We start from the raw sequence: 17,218 nt of genomic DNA, 5'->3' as shown, positions 1-17,218 counted from the left end.
CTAGCTTACATATAATTTTATTAGATACTCCAAATTCAGAATCCTAGTAACCCGGAAGAATCCTATTAGGTAGTTTCTCAAGTAAGGTTAATGGAATTTTGAGTAAGAAGATGGTTTCCTTGCTCTATCTTCTCTCCTCTTTGTTCTACTTCTTTTTTATAATTCTTATGAAACTCTATATTTTATTTTAAAGATAATCATAAGTCATGCTTCCATGAAAGAATGAATCCATAACCTGGATGGCCTTTAGTAGTTTCAAATTTTTTTTAGTTTATAAACCATAAATCCTAGTCTAATCAAAGATAGGTAAGAAATCAACTTTCAGAAAACATTGCAAAGAATTTCCACCATTTTTTTTTTTAAATCCTCTGAGTATGATTGGTTTTTTTCCAAAATCTGATTGCTAAAATAAACTAGAAGTGATTTGTGTAGGCCTTTATATCATTATCCTCCTTTCATTCATAATTCCTTGCCTAACAAATCTGATTTGCAGGCTGCACCAAATCAACCTAGAACCCTTTTGTTTCTTTTATTTTTATTTTTATTTTTGGATTAAGAAAAACCAAGAGAAATCAGTCAGACGGATTTGTCATCCTATGCCAAAGCAATTTAGAGCCCTTCACAGTTGAAATTTGAAATTTGATGGGTCAACCATCACAGAGATAGGGAATTTGGTATTCAAAGTTCAAGGTGGTCTGCACCTAATATTGCCAAAATGTTTTGCATTGTATTGGCTTATGGAACCAAAGTACTATACCTTTTTTCCTTATCTTACCCTTTTTTAAAATAAAAAGTTCCATTCTTTAGAAAAATAATGAAACTATTTCACATCTAAAAGCATCAGTATTTGTGCACTCAAAACAAAGCAGCAATGATCTAGGGAAAATTTTTTTTTTTTTTTTTGCAAACTTCAGCTAAACCATACCATCTAAATACTGGTGACATCTAACAGCCTAGAGTTGCAAAAATATAAACACTAAGAAGCTCTTTTTTTTGGGGGGGGGGGGGGGTGGGGGTAAGGTAAAAGAACTTTATTAATAGAATAGAAGCACACAAACTGTTCATATGGTACACAGGACATGAACCAAAGGAAACAAAACATTAAGTAAAAGAACACAAATCTAAAAATTCCCAAAAAGAAGGGATATAAGGACCGCTCATTGCACTCATCCAATCAAACAGTAAGCAAGAAAAACCATTTCAATTCAATGATTGAATGTTCCTACCCATTGAAAGTTCTAAGATCTTGTTCTCACAAAATAGTCCACATGATGCATTGGGGAATTGCTCCCAAATAACTGCTGCCCAACACCTGCCACCCAGCCCTCCATTCCAACAAGCTAGTAGATCCACCACTTGCTTACACATCACTCAAGAAACCCCAAAGAGGCTAAACACAAACGTCCACAAATTATATGCATAAGAGCAACGAAGGAGCAAGTGACCCATTGATTCCCAACTATTCTTGCACATGCAACATCTGTTGACAATGTAAATATTCCTCCTCAAATTATCCAAAGTGAGAATCTTTCACCTAGCCTGTCTAAGTAAAAAAAGTCACTTCAGAAGGAACTTTCACCCTCCAAATACTTTTCCAAGGGAAGGCTTGACTTCCTCTGGTCGTTAGGGCTCTATAATAAGATTTTAACTTCGAAAGATCCATTCTTTGCAGGCTTCCACACCATTTTATCAACCCCATTCCAATCAATATTAGCAGAATACAATAAAGCAAAGAAAGATTGTAAACTCTCCAACTTCCAATCCTAGATAGAATAAGTAAAATGAATATCCCAATGAATAAACCCATTCTGTCCACCCAAAACATCAGCTAAAATTACATCCTTCCTCTAAGCAATCCTATACAACATGGGGAAAGACACTCGAAGAGAAACGTAACTGCACCACATGTCATCCCAAAAATGAATAAGGGAGCTACTTACCACCTCAAACTGTACACTGAGAAGCTTTTATTTTTATTTTTTGAGAAGATTTAAGGAGATATCCTTTTAGAGGAAATTTGGCATTTAGCATTATTTTAACAACTATTTAATTAGTTTTCAAGTTTGCAAACTAGCATCTCAAGGCACTGAAACTCGAGTTCAGTGAAGGAACTTGAGGCTCTAAGCCTTTAGTTCAAAGTTGTGGATGAAAAAATCTACGTGGTACTCGAGTTTCGCTGAAGAAAGATCCAGGTTTGTGCTTGCTAGGTTTGTAGCTGCCATGGGTCTCTTTCTCTATACACTCTCTATGGAACTCGAGTCTCTACATGTGGATTATTTATCTACATCAGCTTGGAACTCGAGTCTCAAAGGCTTGAATTTCTTCATTGAACTTAAGTCTCAAAGGCTTGAGATACTAATTTGCTAAAATGTTTTGAAAATATGCCAACTAATGAAATAGTTGCTAAAATAATGATTAAATGGAAAATTTACTCTATCCTTGAAAGGTAGAAAGGATAATGTGGCTTCTTACCTGCCTTGAAACTTCGCCAACTCCAATCCCATCATAAACCCCATTCCCCAAACATTCCATAATACTTGGTGCCATTATTCTATTCTAAGGCAGTCTCCTCACACCACACGTTAAGCCCACCAACTGCCCTAAAAGCCACCGGTTGATGTTGGTGATGGGCTATTTGTCGGCATTTTTTGCTCTACCCATCACCTTTATAGGTTCAATTTGGTTGCCTAAGAAACTAACCACTTACAAAGGTAAAATTCAAATTTTCAAATTTCAAGGTGTAAAATCTAAACACTCCCAAACTTTAGAGGTGTAGTTTGCAATTTAGCCAAGGCTTAAAATCAAAAGCTTTGTAACTTAACTAGCCATAGCATCCAAAATTGAAATCATTACTCTTCTGTTGTAACTATCAAATTATAAAAAAGAGAGGATATAGTTTTAAATAAAAGTTAGTAAAAAAAAATGTTAAAGGTAATTTTCACTACTTTTTAACATTCTTCTTTTTTTTTTTTTTTTTTAAATGATTAGACCTACCATTAACACTATTGTTGTGAACCAACCAAAAAAATCAAGAAACCATCCAACAGACAGGAAGATGGTACCACTCCAAGCCTTTAAGCTTGGGGTTTAAGGAGGAGACTCAAGGTTAAAATACAATAATCTACTATACACAGTAGAATCAAGCAATCCATGTACAGAAATGTGTTCCTCTCTTTGGAGAACTCCTATGCAAGAAAATGAGAATGAAAAAGTTGACTAAAATGAATGACCAAAGTCCTATTTATAAACATATATGCACTAGTTCAGAACAAGTGCGGAGCCAATAGATACTCAATTTTGAAAAAGAAAATGCACAGTAAACATAAATCTATTTATTACTAAAAGCTGAAGGATAACGTTTAATGTTGTTGCTCTCACGTTGCGCCACATCAACTGTCACGTCATTCTTTTTTTTCTTTTCTTTTTTAAAATATAATTTTCTTACAATTTTAAAATGGTTTTTACAATTTTCAGTCCTATAAATACAGCCCACTACTTATTTATTTACTTCCACTATCACCCTATAATAAATCCAGTCTACTACTTATTTATTTACTTCCATTATCACCCTCTAATAAATCTGTATAATTCATCCAGCCCACCTCTTATTTATTTAGTTCCATTATCAAGCCCAACTCAAAGCCTTTTCAGTTTAGATTTAGGATTTTTTGTGAGCCTTTTTAGGAAGAAAAAAAAAACGTTGAAGCATTTTTTTTTTCTATTTTCCTATAATTGTTTTTAATATTTACACTTCTCCAACCTTTCTCTCTCCCTTACTATTTCATCTCCCCACTACTTCTTCAATCTTTCTTTCTCCCTTACCTTTTCATCTCTCCACTACCCTCTACATTAATATCATTCTTCCTCTTTCCCTTCATCTTCATTTATTTTTGTCTCTTCTTATTCACACCTTCTTACTATAAATTCATCACTATCTCTTCTATTCTATGTATAGTTTTCCTCACAAAAAAAAAAAAAAAAAAAGTTCCCTCTCTCTCTCTCTAAATTTTTTGGTGGATTTTTATTTTTATTTTTCTTGCATCTCTACTTTAGGTTGATAATTTTTTATATTCTTTAAAACTTTATTTTGGTGTTTTTTATTTTTATTTTTATTCTAAAAGCTAAAGTGTAGAGTTTAATGCTGCTGCTCTCACGTTGCGCCACATCAACTACCACGTCATTCTTTTTTTCTTTTCTTTTTTAAAATATAGTTTTCCTACAATTTTAAAATGGTTTTTACAATTTTCAGCCCTATAAATGCAGCACGCTACTTATTTATTTACTTTCACTATTACCCTATAATAAATCCAGCCCACTACTTATTTATTTACTTCCATTATCACCCTATAATAAATCTGTATAATTAATTCAGCCCACCTCTTATTTATTTAGTTCCACTATCAAGCCCAACCCAAAGTCTTTTCAGTTTAGTTTTAGGATTTTGTGTGAGCCTTTTCAGCTTAAAGGAAAAAAAAAAAAAAAAAAAGAAAAAAAAAAAAAAAAAAAAAAAAAAGAAAAACAACAACAACAACAACAACAACATCAACATTGAAGCATTTCAAGCTTTAGGGTTTTTTTTTTTTTTTCAATTTTCCTATAATTGTTTTTAATATTTACACTTCTCCAACCTTTCTCTCTCCCTTACTATTTCATCTCCCAACTACTTCTTCAATCTTTCTCCCTCCCTTACCTTTTCATCTCCCCACTACCCTCTACATTGATATCATTCTTCCTCTTTCCCTTCATCTTCCTTTATTTTTGTCTTTTCTTATTTACACACTCTTACTATAAATTCGTCACTATTTCTTCTATTCTATGCATAGTTTTCCCTCATAAAAAAAAAAGGTTCCCTCTCTTTCTCTCTCTCTCTCTAAATTTTTTGGTGGATTTTTTTTTTTTCTTGCATCTCTACTTTAGGTTGATAATTTTTTATATTCTTTAAAACTTTATTTTGGGTTAATGCGATTTAGTTTTGTTTTTTAAATTGTGATTTAGTTTTGTTTTTTAAATTGTTGTTGTTGTTTTTTTTTTTATTATTCTCTTTGATGATTAAATGTTATCCTATTGCGTTCTAAAGAATTAAACATAGCATATAAAAATATAATATTATTCTATTACATAGCATGATTTGGATAATTTGGTATTTATTCTGTTACATAGTATGATTTTTTATAGTACTAAATTTAGATGTTAAACTATGAGACTTTACTAATTTTTGTTTATTTTCTAATCCTTTGTGGTGGATAGTACTCTTAATAGTTGTATTAGAAGTACTTTATAATGCCATTTATTTAAAGAAAAGCAAAGGTTAGCAAACGAAAATAATCAGATAGGTGACAAATTTTAACTTTTGCAATTTTATTTTGATTATTATTATTTTATAACAATGCATGTATAGAAATTTAATTCTTAGATTTTGCTAATAATTGTTTATTCGATAATATGTTTTGGGCGGCCGAAATTATAATTTCTACAAAGAAAATAATCTTAATAGATTATCAAAAACAAAATTTTACCCTAATATTGGTTCAATTAATCATTGTTAAGTTTTATTAATTTTTTTTAGTTTACGTTTTTTTGGTGTTTTGGATTATTCCTATATTACATTTATAATTGTTTCTATAATAAATAAAAATATAATTATGAAATACATTACTCATTATTAGATTAGTTTAAATTGTAAATTTTTTTTAAATAAAACCATCATAAAAATAATTATCACGCGTAACGCGCAGGTTCGCGGCTAGTATATAAATAAAAATGACGGAACCAACTTGATGCAAGTGGACAGCTTGCATGGAAAGAAAGAAGGGGGGGGGGGGGGTTGCAAAAACCCACTTTGGTTAAAAGAGTCACAATTCTTTAAGTTGGAGATTGTATGCTTTATATTGTTTTCTCTGTTGAACTTGTTTTGTCTAGAAACTAAGCTTGTAATCAAGATGGCCCTTGTAGATTGTGAAGTAGTTGGTTAATATAATTATTCAATCTGTTTTCTTGGGTAAATAGAAATGAATGGATGGAATTTGACATGGAGGTAGACACCTTCCAAGAAAAAGAAAAAGGGAAAAAAATTTTAGAAAGAAAAGTATGAAATATTATGACTTATTCTTTTTTCTTTTTTTCCATACCATTCAAGGGAAAAGGCAGTACAACAGTATATATTACAATCGATATGAATCAATAGAAGAAACCCAGTAATAATGTATTGGCACTCCGGTTGCCAATCTAGCTACAGACTTTAAGCTATTTACAACTACAGAGGTACCCAAAACACATCACAAAAGAACCCATTTTGATTCAAAAAGCATAGATCAGCTATCCTAGTACTATCTAACCAATCCAAAACTGTTTTCCTCTTATAAGTCTGTAGAAGACTCCTACTATTGCTGAGAACCAAAACACGCTAAAAGCCTTGCTCCTTTGCAGTCAAAACAGCTTCAAGCATAGCCTCCAACAGTGCCCTTGTTGAAGATCTAGCATTGCTACTAATTACCCCAGAAAACACCTTCCCCCCTTGAACTATTACAGCTTCATAAGCAGCACCATATCTATGTGGAACCCTTCTTCTACTATCTACAAGCTTGAGAATCAATTGCCACTCCCTTACTGCACTTTGTCTCACTAACCTGAAGCCTCTATCCTCCCTGCCTCCTGAGATGCCAAGGTTTGAGTTTGTGTCCCTATACCTGCAAGATAGTTGTTGAGCAGTTAGTATCACTTCCACTAGATTTGGGGTAATTCCTTGGTGAAGCACTTTGTTCCTATGGGTCCAGACAATCCAAAGAAAAGTAAGAACATCCTGCACATAGCGTGTTGAATTCACATCATTCCCATTAAGCCTTGAGATGAGATGCTTAATCCATTGTTGAACAAAAATATTGGTGAGATCAGATGTGTGAATGGACAAAATAGAACCATGCCAGCAAGCTCTTGCAAAGGGGCATTGGAGGAAAAGATGAGTATGACTTTCTTCCTCCTTATTACACATAGGACACCATTTAACACTTGAAATACCCCTGCTGTATAAATTGAGAAGAGTAGGAAGGCAGTTATGCAAAAGTTTCCAGATGAAGGTACTAATTTTCAAAGGAATCTTAATCTTCCAGAATGACATCCACCATCCTTAGTGAGCTTGAAAAGGTCTAGGTTGGCTTGCTACATCCTGGGTTATAATCTCATAAGCTTTCTTCACTTGATAATCCCCCTTACTTGAGTATTTCCAAAGAAGTTGATCCTGCACAGAATCAGTCTTGGATATAGGAATTTAAAGAATTTCAGCTGGTTGAGGGAATGGATACAAACTTCTCACAAAATCTACCTTCCACTGTCTATTACTGTGATCAATTAGATCCCCCATAGTACTTGTGGGGAGATGGAACTTTGATATTTGAAAATTTAAATTTGGGGTCTAGCTCTTGTGATTTAAAGGAATTTGATACCCATTCCCCACTCTCCACCTGCCTTCCTTCAAAATATGATTCTCTTGTTGTAAGATACTTCTCCAAACCCATGATTGATGAGGTTTAGGCCTACACTCTTGAATAGTACAAGCTAGGAAGTACCTAGCCTTAAAAGTTCTAGCTAAAAGGGCTTGTGGATTTTGAATGATTCTCCAATACTTCTTATGCAGCATAGCCTAGTTCATATACCCAAATTTCCTAATACCCAACCCACCAAGTTTCTTGGGTTGACTAACCCTATCCCAGTTGATCATGTGGAGCTTATTCTCACCATAATCATGGCCCCACCAGAAAGCACGAATGATTGAATCCATCTTGTTGCACACATACTCAGGAACTTCAAAACATGCAAAAGAGTACAAGGGTAAGGTTTGAAGGACAGAAGTAATTAAGGTTGTTCTGCTAGCCTGTGATAGAAGTTTGATCTTCCAACCTTGAAGCTTTGATTTTAATTTATCAATGAGAAATTGAAAGTCAACACCAAGATACTTACTGGGTTGTTGAACCAAAGTAACCTGAAGGGTTCTGGCAAGGTCTCTCTGTTCCTCCATAGGCATGTTTGGGAAGCAAAACACATCAGATTTGGCCAGATTAATGGATTGACCCGAGATGGAGCAATACCAATTCAAAATGAGTTGAAGATTATGGACAGTAGCATTGTCATTCCTAAAAAACAATAATGAATTATCAGCAAATAGTAAATGAGAAAAAGATAGACCACTCCTACCAACTCATATTCCTCTGATTTTCTTAAGATCCTCTGCTTGGGTTAGGGAAATGGAGAGGATGTTGGCACATAATAGGAATAGGTATGGAGATAGAGGATCTCCTTGTCTTAAACCTTGAAATGGTTTTAAGGACCTGGTCATGCTTCCATTTATCAACAAGGTATACTCAACTGAAGACACACATTCCATAATCCAATTAATCCACTTGGAATCAAATTTCATTATGGTGAGGACAGCCTTAAGAATGTTCCAATTGACTCTATCATAGGCTTTTGACATGTCTATTTTCAGAACTCCAAATTTATCCCTTCTCCCTCTTTTTTTCCTAATCACATCAAGGATCTCATGTGCCAAAAGGATATTATCTGAGATATTTCTACCTTTGATGAAGGCATTTTGGTATGGTGTAATAATGCTATCCATGATGGGCTTCAATCTACTAACAAGAACTTTGGAGATCACTTTGTAAATCACATTACAGAGGCTGATAGGCCAAAAATGAGAGACCTCCTCCGGATGAGGAATCTTTGGAATAAGAGTGATAAAGGTTTGATTGAGGGCTTTTAGGAGAGAGCTTGAATGGAAGAATGCTTGGACAGCATTGCACACATCAACCTTAACAGTATCCCAGAAGTGTTGATAGAAGAAAACAAGAATGCCATCAGGTCCAGGGGCTTTATAAGGCCCCATCTGAAAAACTGCCAGTTCAATTTCTCTGTTTGATATACCCATGTTCAAGGCTTGAAGCTATTGTACTGTGAGAGTAGGAATTGGAAGCCCTTGAAATTCATGAATGATACTCTCCACAGGTAAGCTGTCATTACCACTAAAATTCCTTTTGAAAGAGTCCACAAAAACATTTTCAATATCCTCAGGTTTATCAGTTAAGACCCCTCGCTCATCCTTAATGTGAAGAATCCTATTTTTTGACCTCCTTTGCCTAACCACTATCTGGAAGTATCTTGTGTTCCTATCACCATGCAAAAACCAATTAGTTCTAGCTTTTTGAGCCCACATCAACTCCTCTCTATTCAAAAGTTCCTCAAGTTCCTCTCTACAAATTCTCTCTTTCCTAACATCTTCATTTAACACACAATGGAATCCTGAAGTATCTGTAATTGGTTTTGTTTCCTCTTAATTTCAGTCTCCACCCTGCCAAACACATGCTTATTCCATTCCAAAGCCTTGTGTTTGACACTGATGAGTTTGTTCCTCAACTGAGAAGCTCTAGACCCTATGGAGTGACTTTCCCAAGCTTTTTCCACCATCTCCCTGCATCCTGCATGGGCTAGCCACATATATTCAAAACAAAAAGGCCTTCTTCTAAAAGGTGTCTGAACCTCTAAGTCTTAAATAATCGGACCATGATTAGACCAAACAATAGGGAGATTCCTAAGAGAGTATAAGGGATACTTGTTAACCCATTCTACACTACCAAAGGCTCTATCCAGTCTCTCCATAACGAAATCTTCTTCCTCCCTCTTATTCATCCATGTGAATCCCTATCCTAAAGCACTCAAATCACATAATTATAGTTCCATAAGGACCCGTTGAAGCTCATCTACTCCAATAATATTCCCATTCCTAAAGGATAGTTTTTCTTCCTGTGATAGAATTTGGTTGAAATCTCCTATACAGAGCCAACTAGGATGTGACTGATGTTTTAACTGTTTTAATTGTTGCCATACCTCCCCTCTCTTAGCATGGTCAGGATGTCCATAGACAAAAGTAATCGAGAGTGGGAAACCCCTATCATCTTGTAAATTGATGTGAATTAAATTTGGTGAGTCATAAACTACCTGCAATCCTTGCCTTGGTAGCCAGGCAAGAATAAGGACACCACTAAAACCCACCCTAGGAACCTTTCACCCCTCAGAGAATCCACATTTTTGCCACACTTCTGAACCCTTACCACTGAATAACCGGGTTTCCATGAGAAATAAAATGTCAGGCTTTAAATCTAGGGCCTTTTTCTTGCATTGTAGAACTGTAGGGGATCTGCCCAAACCTCTACAGTTCCAACTCATGATCCTCATTATGATTGGGGAAGCTGATTAGGGTTAGCTTCTCAACAACCTTTGGATTATACTGGGATTCCACAACATGTATGTATTGAAAGAAAGAAGAACAACAAGGCTGATTAATGAAATGAGGATGAATGTTACCTTCCCTGGGGAGAAAACCACACATCAACTTCTGATGGATGTTCCTCCCAAGTCTTCCAATTTCAGTTCCAATCCTCTTTCTTGAAGGACCACACTTTTTTCCCAACTCCTGAGCACATCCCAAGCAGCCAAAGAAACCAGGATCTAAACTGACTGATGTAGGTAAAGAGGTACTCGATTCTGTATCAACAGCACCTGAGGTCCATATGTCCAACCCCGTATCAAGACTGATAGATTAGGTTTGATTGATTTCCACTTGTGGGCCTGCCATGGATTGGTTTGAGGTTTGGGTATGGGCCATGACATTGGGCATGGGCCACGACATTGGGCTAACTGATATCGGGCCCATTACTTGAATCTTCAACTTCATTCCGTAGCCTATCTAGACCTTCCCTGTTGATCAAAGTATCAATTAATCCCTTAGCTGACTCAGGAATTTGACCTCGTGCCCATGCATTCCCACGTAACCACCTAGGATGATCCTCATTTAATCTATCAAGACTGAACATAACCATAGTCTCAGAATCGCTCTCCGTTGCTGATGAAGAGTTTGTCACCTCCCTAAATTCTTCGTTAGTCATAAATGGTCCAGTTCCATTAACCCACATCTAATGCACTGTATTATTTTCCTGAACCCCCTGCTCTGGTGGCAAGGTAGTGGGTACGTTTTGAGAAAGGCATTGGCTCAGAGGATGTATTGCATGTGTGTTTTGGTTTGAAATTGGGGGGGTGTAGGACATCAGGGGACGATCGTGGAGAATTGACAGGTGTGGATGGTACAGAACCTCTGTTTAGAGACAAAGAAAGAATTGCAGAATTTAGAGTTGCATGTTCATTATCATGCTGCACGGGGAGAATGAGGATCATGTGGGGGTGAGATGTCGGAGATACCGAGGTATTCTGATTAGGGGTGGAAGCAGGGAAATTTGGTGGTTCAGGATTAAAAGAAGCAGAGGGTGGGTGATCATCTACTGGGAACTCAGATTCCATAAAGCCAAACCTAGCTCTTGTAGTCCTATTCCGTCGTTTGTTAAAATAAGCCCTTAGCTCATTGTAAAATTGCGGTTCTAAAGCATCATAGACAAAAGGGACTTGGAATAGTCGTTGAATCCTGTGCCTTTGACGGATGAGCATTCGTTCCACCTCATCCATACTTTCACTGCACTGACTTCGTGCATGTCCAATGAGACCACATTTCGTACACAACTTGTGCACCCGCTCATATACCTACACTAAATCCAGGTCTGAGTACCATCATCCAAATGCAGCATGAACCCCGAAACTACTGGCATCCACAGATTTAACCTCACCTTTATCCTCATAAACCTGATATTTCGAGGCAACCTATCCTCCCAGTCAATTTTCTCAACATACCCAATCATATGACCCATTCTTTCTGCTAACTCTGGATCCTGATATTCTAGAGGTAACCCATGTAATTGGACCCAAATTGACACATAATTCAAATGCAAATTACTTAGAACCAGATTGGGTCGCTATTTTTCAAGTACCAGAAACGCTCCATCAATGGACCAGGGACCCTCAGAGCACATATGCTCCAAATCTTCCAAGCTTTCAAAATGTATCAAGTAAAAGAAGGAATCCCTCCCCACGACAGTAACCTCACCTCGGAGACGCCATGAGCGAATCAAATGTTGAAGGTATGCCACTGAAAACTTCCTATAGTCCAAGACAAAGCCCAAAGCGCACTGACCCCAGAAGAGGCGTTGCATGTGTACTGAGTTAGGGTCTGCTTCAAGCAATGGACCATGTCTCGCGAATGGCACTTCCAGATCATCGGTGCTCAGTGAAGACTGATCCGATTCATCAGTAAAGGGGTCCTCAACATCATCGAACCCACTACTCTAAGTCCAAGCAAAGTCTCTAAGGACTGAAGAGTCTCCCATTGAACAACTGACAGAGACGAAGAAACACAGAGAAAAAATAGAGACAGAGGCGCACATATAAGAAAAAGAACAAACAAACAAACAAAAAAAGGATAAAAGAAAGGAAGGTCAGCAGAGTTGAAAGGAAAGAAAAAGAAACAAAAGTGCAAACTTGTCTTGATAAGAGAGAGGGCGTAATAAGTTTTGGAAATAATGACTTATTCCTTTAATGATGAAATACTATGGATTACAACGTGCAAGTTTTATTGGCTAAAATAATCTTCGTACACCTGAAGGAGCTCAAGTATTGTGTGGATTTAGGTTATTTATATATATATGTATGGAGTTTGGACACAAGGCCGGCCTAACCTAATTTGGGGAGGCGAAATATATATGTGGGGCTTTTTTTATATAAATATTAATTAAATATAAATTATTTAATATAAATCAAATTGAGGTTTGTGGGGTCCGTGGGCCTGATAGCCTCGGTCCATCATATAGCAGGCCCAAGGCCCATGCCGAGGAGCGCAAGCTATTTCTGAAGAGAAGGGGGGAAGCCTATTCTCTTGAATCCACGCCGAGGATACCTTGTCCTCGGCCTGACAAGAGTGATTTCAGGGAGTGGCTAACCCCAAAGTAAGCTGTCACTCTCGCATTTAATGCACTCAACTAACCCTCCTGGCCGCATTAATGGAGAGGTAACCCCTTGGCAGGATAACGTTGGTCAGAGTGAGCCACTTGAGTATCGATAAAGCCTCTGATGGGATGGACGGACCAGAAAAAAGGCAATAGAAATCAACAGATGGAAGAAGGGGATAGGAAGATAAAACTATAAAAGAAGAGCTAGTAAAGAAATGGGGGGGGGAGGGAAACAATAAGGCCTCCTCGGCCACAGGCCAGGAGCATCCCCATTGAAGAAAACACTTAGCCATTTTTATGAGAAAGTTCATGCTGGTGATCAACGGCCAGCACCTAACCTTCACCCACTCTCTATAAATGTATTGTTTGGGCTTTTGGGCTGAAACCCACACTCAATTCAAATTGAGTCCTTACAATTGGCGCCGTCTGTGGGAAGGATTAGGGTGCTGGCCGGTGCACCAGGTAAACGTTCCAAGTTATGAGTATTTGTTTTACAGTAGATTGAATAAAATAAGGTTCTAAGTTCTAAGTGTTTGTTTTACGGTAGATTGAAAAAGGTAACGTTCCAAGTTCTAAGTATTTGTTTTACAGCAGATTGAATAAGATAAGAGTTCTAAATTTTAAGTATTTATTGTACTAAAAAAAAAAAAAAAAAAAAAAAAAAAAAAAACAAAACGAAAGAGAAAAACAAAGATCTTGATATTATTAATTCAAACGTAGAAAAATTACATATTACAATCAGAGGCTCAGGTAGGCCTATGTTACAAGTAAATTTACAAGCTAATAGCCACCTGCTATTCCTAGCTACTCCTACAATCAGAGGCCCAGGTGAAGCCGCCCCAAGGGAAAACTGGCCGGAGGGAAGTGTCAACTCGTGCTTTTATTTGGCACCAAGAGAATGGGAGAGCTTGACACATGGTGGAGGAGGTGAAGGACAATCATGCCCTCAGGCCCCCAACCACTCCCTCCTCGGCTGGGCAGAGCTGGAACAAAGAGAGGAGCAGATACAGGGGCTCCGGGATACCCTCCCCCATGATGTTCCCTCGGTTCTCTCCGTTCCTCTCAAGTGTTGGTCGTTGGAGACGGCAACACTCGAGCACCGCCCATGAGGTGAATTCGCACGTCTTCCTCGTCGGAGGTGTGCTCCGGGGAAGGACCTTAGGTTCTCTAACAACATCCCTCTGGGATACCTCGAAGGGCACCATCAGGGTTACGCCTAGGCTCTGCCGCACCGAAAGCCCAGTGGGGGCTGCGGCCATGCCGGTTTTTATCAGTCCGGTGACAATTCCGGCGGGGTTGTTAAAAGGGAGCGGAAAGTTGCAAGAGAGTGTTTTGCTTTGTTTGTGTTGAGAGGTTCATGGGTAGTGGGGGAACCGTCCCCTTACTTTATATAGGGAATGGAAGTTTGGTGAGAGATAATTCATGCAGAGTTCGAGGAGGGTATTATCAGCGGGGTCAGTAATGAAATCGCCAATTTCCAAGGAGACCACGGACGGTTGGACTCGTGTCAATTTACAAGGACAGTAATGAAGGCGCGTTTCGTGCACCGGAGCGTCAAGCGCGGAAGACGAACAGACAAAGGGCGCTTCATAAATGAAAAAGATGGGGCCTCGAGTTAGAGGTGAGATCAATGCCACGTGTAAAGATCCTAATCTGACGCAAAGAGTAATCATCTCCAGTAAAGCGATCTGAGGGCAAATCCCTAATCACAAAAATTGAAGTGGTAGACAGAACCAAGGTATTGCATGGTCCTCGGACCCAAACCTATGGTAAACTACACACACCATTATATCTGGGTACTAGATAGAACCAAGGTATTGCATGGTCCTCGACCCAAACCTGTGGTAAAACTAGATACTTACAGGAAAAATTGAAGTGGTAGACAGAACCAAGGTATTGCATGGTCCTCGGACCGAAACCTATGGTGAAACTACACACACCGATTATATCCAATATACACGAAAAATTGAAGTGGTAGACAGAACCAAGGTATTGCATGGTCCTCGGACCCAAACCTATGGTGAAACTACACACACGATTATATCCAATATACACGAAAAATTGAAGTGGTAGACAGAACCAAGGTATTGCATGGTCCTCGGACCCAAACCTATGGTGAAACTACACACACCGATTATATCCAATATACACGAAAAATTGAAGTGGTAGACAGAACCAAGGTATTGCATGGTCCTCGGACCCAAACCTATGGTGAAACTACACCACCGATTATATCCAATATACACGAAAAATTGAAGTGGTAGACAGAACCAAGGTATTGCATGGTCCTCGGACCCAAACCTATGGTGAAACTACACACACCGATTATATCCAATATACACGAAAAATTGAAGTGGTAGACAGAACCAAGGTATTGCATGGTCCTCGGACCCAAACCTATGGTGAAACTACACACACCGATTATATCCAATATACACGAAAAATTGAAGTGGTAGACAGAACCAAGGTATTGCATGGTCCTCGGACCCAAACCAATGGTGAAACTACACACACCGATTATATCCAATATACACGAAAAATTGAAGTGGTAGACAGAACCAAGGTATTGCATGGTCCTCGGACCCAAACCTATGGTGAAATTGCACACATCGATTATATCCATATTTACAAAAAAAAATGGAGGCAGTGGACAGAACTGACGTATTGCATGGTCCTCGGACCCAAACCTATGGTGAAATTGCACACATCGATTATATCCAATATTTACAAAAAAAAAATGGAGGCAGTGGACAGAACTGACGTATTGCATGGTCCTCGGACCCAAACCTATAGAAAACTAAATAAGTATTATGCATTACCAGGGTAGTATATGGTCTTCGGACTCGAACCCATAAAGAAAATGACTGCTCTGAGAAAACCAAAGCGTTACTCAATGTCAGGCGATAATACAACCCTTCGATTATATTTGGATGATAACAGATGGTAGATGCCAACTCCAGAATGGAATACAAATATTGAGTAGAATACAATAGCAAAACAAACAAAATAAAGTATCATTAAATGAAAGCAAAATCTCAAGTATTCGATTCAAAAAGAAAGTACACGACTCCCTTACAATGCCACTGAGCAGGAACGAGATAATATCAAAGGAAAAATAACAGAGCTATCCTAGGCCGTATACTTCCTTCAACTCGGTAGGTAAATCAAAAGGCTAGGGCCAAAGCTCAAGAGCTAGATCTCTAAAAGTCCGTCGGAGGACTTGCCCGTCTTAAGGTATTTCCTGACCCTCGGTTACAACGTCCCCCAACGCTCTTTGGGGCTCAACCTCCTCGGATGGTTGATCAGTTAACGGTGCATCCTCGGCGGTCTTATCGTGACTTTCAACCGGTGGTAACGGAGATCCTCCTCAGGAGCAGCAGATGCAACCTCGCGAATGGCAATAGGGAATATACCCTGTCCCCTTCTAAGATCAGATGAAATATCAACCCTGCTTGGTTGAGGGCTTCATGCCAAGGTTTGAGAACAATAATGCCTGCACACTGCAGGAACTTGAGCCCGAAGAGTGGCTTCAGTCTTAGCCACCCCTTCTGCAAAAGCATCCTCCTTGCCTTTTCCATAGAGCGCTCAGCGTCTTTTTCGCAAATTGCCTCATCTTTGGCTCTCACAGCCTCGTCCCTGGCATACTCGCACACCTTTTTCTGGATTGCTTTGGTCAAATTCTCCTTCATATAGGAAATGTCCTCTTTGGCCTTTGTAATTGACTTCAACATCTTGCAAGGGAAGTTTGATCCTCAGCTTGCTTCCTGACCACGGCTAGGTCAGAGAAAGCAGTATCCCTGGCTTCGCCATTTCTGCCAGATCCTCGGTCGCCTTTTTCAGGTCGGCCTCAGATCTCTTAAGAGTATTAGCCAGCCTCAAGAATTTGTCGCGCTCTTGCGCAAGGCATGCTATGGTCACTAACCTCTCGCCCAACCTAAAAGGGCCTGGATAGCCTGCCAGAAAAACAAGCAACTCTGTAAAGAGAAAGAAAAATACTAAGCGAAAAAATTTTAGTAAAATGAATAGGTGCCGAGGGACCTACCATGCCTAGATATTTCTTAAGGTCGAGGACAACCTCTACCCCACTCATTTTCTCTAACTCGCCATATCAGTGGGAAGAAGAAGAGATTTCTCTAGGGCCTCGGCACGAGAGCCCCCTCGTCTCCTTGAGACTCTCGTATCGACGCGTTATCCATTAGGGGCTGATCATGGAGCATGGCAGCAGGCAGCCATGCTTGAGCCTGGGGCTGCTGGGAGGCTTCTTGCTCTTCTTTTGATCACCGAGCTTCAATTGCTTTGAAGGCCGAGTCTTACCTCCTGGGCGAAGAATGAGATTTGCT

General features: G+C 38.6%; 1 non-coding gene across 1 annotated transcript; it reads right to left on the bottom strand.

The window, feature by feature from the left end:
* Positions 1-6,086: 6,086 nt before the first annotated feature.
* On the bottom strand, positions 6,087-10,570 carry LOC112031661 (uncharacterized). Its single transcript, XR_010625595.1, has 2 exons — positions 10,354-10,570; positions 6,087-6,686 (listed from the first exon to the last, which is right to left on the bottom strand). It is a non-coding gene; the product is annotated as an uncharacterized LOC112031661 (transcript).
* Positions 10,571-17,218: the final 6,648 nt, after the last annotated feature.

The sequence above is a fragment of the Quercus suber genome, unplaced genomic scaffold, assembly GCF_002906115.3.
Source record: "Quercus suber isolate HL8 unplaced genomic scaffold, Cork oak 2.0 scaffold_599, whole genome shotgun sequence".
NCBI classification, from domain to species: domain Eukaryota; kingdom Viridiplantae; phylum Streptophyta; class Magnoliopsida; order Fagales; family Fagaceae; genus Quercus; species Quercus suber.
The sequence above is the reverse complement of the archived record's forward strand: the minus strand, read 5'-3'. Positions and strand labels throughout refer to the sequence as shown.